The 3612-nt window shown below is 44.4% G+C and overlaps 1 protein-coding gene and 1 pseudogene across 1 annotated transcript in view; one reads left to right on the forward strand and one right to left on the reverse strand.

Annotated features, from left to right (window-relative positions):
- The window catches only part of ZBTB11 (zinc finger and BTB domain containing 11), a 46493-nt gene that overhangs the window by 5958 nt on the left and 36923 nt on the right, over positions 1–3612 (forward strand). The window lies entirely within an intron of this gene.
- Positions 264–763, reverse strand: LOC111722158 (annotated as a pseudogene).

Consider the following 3612-nt stretch of genomic DNA (forward strand, 5'->3'; position numbering starts at 1 on the left):
CGGGCTGGGGATTCGAACCCGCCACCTTAGGTGTACGTGGCTGGCGCCTTAGCCGGTTGAGCTATAGGCGCCGAGCCTTCAGTTTCTAATCTAAAAAGAGCTTCACAAATCATTTGGAAAAATGAGTCTAGCAGTAAACATAATTAACTACACCTACTAACCCCCAATTCTTGAAGCCAGTTGTTTTCAAGAAAAGATGAAACAGCACCTGTTACTGAAGACAATAAAACCCAAACCTGATACTTGAGAGCCTTGGTTCTGGATCAGTTTTCTGGCTTGGACTGATTTAGAGTCTCCTCCTCCAGAATCTTCATTAGTGAATTTAAGCCAGTATGCGTTAACATTATCTTCTCTTTCAGCTCTGCAATCTTTTCTGGTAGAGGTACATTGTGAATATCCATCTCAGAAGCATTTATTATGGCTTTTGATTTTAAGGCATAGCACACCATTTTATCATTGGAAAAATGGCCAGGCCAGCATGGGTAGAATATACATGGAAACCAGTGGGAATTCCATAGGTACCACAGAATAAAAGGTTCTAAGTACTGCCTTTGAGTGAACCTTCAATGCCAACTAGGAAGGACTCTTCCAAAAGGACATTATTTGTGACTCCAGAGAATACCATGGCCTGGAATACAGTGCATCTCTTGGGCTCCAGCCACCAGGACAGCTGTGGTAGAGCTGCAGGCTCCTCTGCCTCCAGCCTTGCAGGGCCGAGAGGCAAGGAAGCTTGGCTAATTTTTTGTAGAGATAGGGTCTCACTGATGTTGCATGGGTTAGTCTCATGCTCCTGACCTCAAGCAGTCCTCCTGCCTCAGCCACCCAAAGTGGTAGCATTACAGGCATGAGCCACCACCCTGGCCCCAGTGAGGATTAATAAAAATATCGCAACTACTGTGTGTTAAACATTGTTCAGAGTGCTTTATAAATATTAACATTTAATCTTTGTAACAGCCCTATCAGATAAATACTTTATCTTCATCTTACAGTTGATCACAAAGAGACAGAGAGAGGTGAGAGGTTCAGTGAGTTGGCCACAGTCACAGAATAAGCAGGTCACTTTCTGCATAAATAATTGCAATGTCAGGTGGCACCTGTGGCTCAGTGGGTAGGGTGCTGACCCCATATACTGAGGGTGGCGGGTTCAAACCTGGCTCCTGCCAAACTGCAACAAAAACATAGCCAGCTATTGTGGTGGGTGCCTGTGGTCCCAGCTACTCAGGAGGCTGAGGCAAGAGAATCGCCTAAGTCCAGGAGGTGGAGGTTGCTGTGAGCTGTGACGCTACAGCATTCTACCAAGGGCAATAAAGTAAGACTCTGTCTCTAAAAAAAAAAAATAATAATAATAATAATTTCAACCCTTTGCAGTATTTCCCCACTTTTTTTAAAATTTGAGACAGAGCCTCAAGCTGTCCCCCTGGGCAAAGTGCTGTAACATCACAGCTCACAGTAACCTCCAACTCCTAGGCTCAAGCAATTCTCTTGCCTCCTCCTCCCGAGTAGCTGGGACTACTGGTGCCCGCCACAACGCCAAGCTATTTTTTGGTTGCAGCCGTTGTCGTTTGGCGGGCCCAGGCTAGTTTCGAACCTGCCAGCTCAGGTATATGTGGCTGGCCCCTTAGCCACTTCCCCACACTTAAAATAGTAAATTAACTGTTTACTTAATAGTATTTTTTTTAATTGTTGGAGCTCATGTGCATCTTTAGGCTTGAAGGCTGTCCTCCAGTGCTTTTTTTTTTTTTTTTCAGTTTTGGCTGGGGCTGGGTTTGAACCCGCCACCTCAGGCATATGGGGCCAGTGCCCTACTCCTTTGAGCCACAGGCACCACCCTTTATTAGTATCTTTTGCATGGTTAACTTGAGTCCTTCACAACTCTGGATGAACAAAGGAGGTCTAAGTTTCTAGATCCCTAAAGATAGATTTAAGACGATCCCAGCAAAACACTAACTCTTAAGGAATAATTCATACACCAGAATATGATATGGTGATTTTGAGACCATTGATATTGTTTATTTGTATTATTTTTTCTGCAATTTTTATTTATTTTTCATCTTTTTTTTTTTTTTTGAGACAGAGCCTCAAGCTGTCCCCCTGGGTAGAGTGCTGTGGCATCACAGCTCACAGCAACCTCCAACTCCTGGGCTTAAGCGAGCCTCCTGCCTCAGCCTCCCAAGTAGCTGGGATCACAGGTGCCTGCCACAACTCCCGGCTATATTTTGGTTGCAGCCATCATTGTTTTGGTGGCCTGGGCTGGATTCGAACCTGCCGCCTTAGGTGTATGTGGCTGGTGCCTTAGCCACTTGAGCCGCAGGTGCCGAGCCTTTTTTTTTGAGATAGAGCCTCAAGCTGTCATCCTGGGTAGAGTGCTGTGGCATCACAGCTCACAGCAACCTCCAGCTGTTGGACTTAGGCAGTTCTCTTGCCTCAACCTCCCAAGTAGCTGGGACTACAGGCGCCTGCCACAACATCCGGCTATTTTTTTTGTTACAGTTTGGCTGGGGCCAGGTTTGAACCCGCCACCTTCAGTATATGGGGCCAGTACCATACTGAGCCACTGGCGGCTACTTTTTTGTTGCGGTTTGGTTGGGGTCAGGTTTGATCCTGCCACCCTTGGTATACGGGGCTGGCGCCCTGCTCACCGTGCTACAGGTACTGCCCTATTTTTCATCTTTATTCAAATGCTTTCCATGTCATTTCTCCCATACCATTTGAACTGAGCCAGTTAATACTTTAATCAAACTTCTGTTGTATGCAAAGTATACTTCATATGTAGAATCATAAAATGTACAGAAATATATCCAAAAGGCCAGGTGAAATGGGCCTTTAACCCAAGCACTTTCAGAGGCTGAGCGGCAAGAGGATCACTTGAGGCCAGGAGTTCAACACCAGCCTGGGCAGCGTAGCAAGAGCCCATTTCTACAAAAATGAAAACAGATTAGCCAGGGATGATGTTGTATGCCTGTGATCCTAACTACTTTAGAATCTGGGGTGGGAGGATTACTTGAGCCCAGATGTTCAGGGCTGCAGTGAGCAATGATTGTGCTACTGCACTCCAGCCTAGGCAATAAAGCAAGACTCAGACCCTTAAAAAAATAAAAAAGTAAAGAGATACATCAAGGTTGACTAGGTAAGACTGCTTCATCTTGTCCTTCTGGAAATTTCTGTAGCAGTACTCCTTATTTCAAATATATACTTTAAAAAAACCCAAAAATATACTTAGGATGTACTTAGTATTACATATAATACTTAAGTAGGTCAGATGTGGTGGCTTATGTGTATAATAATCCAAGCACTCTGGGAAGCTGAGGCAGGAGGATCACTTAAAGTTAGGAATTTGAGACCATCCTGAGCAAAAGCTAGACCAATATCTCTACAAAAAAAAAACAAAAAAAGAAGTGATTAGCCAGGCACTGTGGTGTGTGCCTATAGTCCTACCTACTCAGGAAGCTGAGTCAGGAGGATCACTTGATTCCAGGTGTTTGAGGTTTCAGTGAGCTATGACGACACCACTACACTCTAGCCAGGGCAAAAGAGTGAGGTCCTCTAAAAAAAAAAAAAAAAACAAAGAAAAACATATATATATTTTATATATACATATGTGTGTGTGTATAT

The sequence above is a fragment of the Otolemur garnettii genome, unplaced genomic scaffold (genome assembly GCF_000181295.1).
Source record: "Otolemur garnettii isolate 467f Iridium unplaced genomic scaffold, OtoGar3 scaffold00220, whole genome shotgun sequence".
In the NCBI taxonomy this organism is placed as follows: Eukaryota; Metazoa; Chordata; class Mammalia; order Primates; family Galagidae; genus Otolemur; species Otolemur garnettii.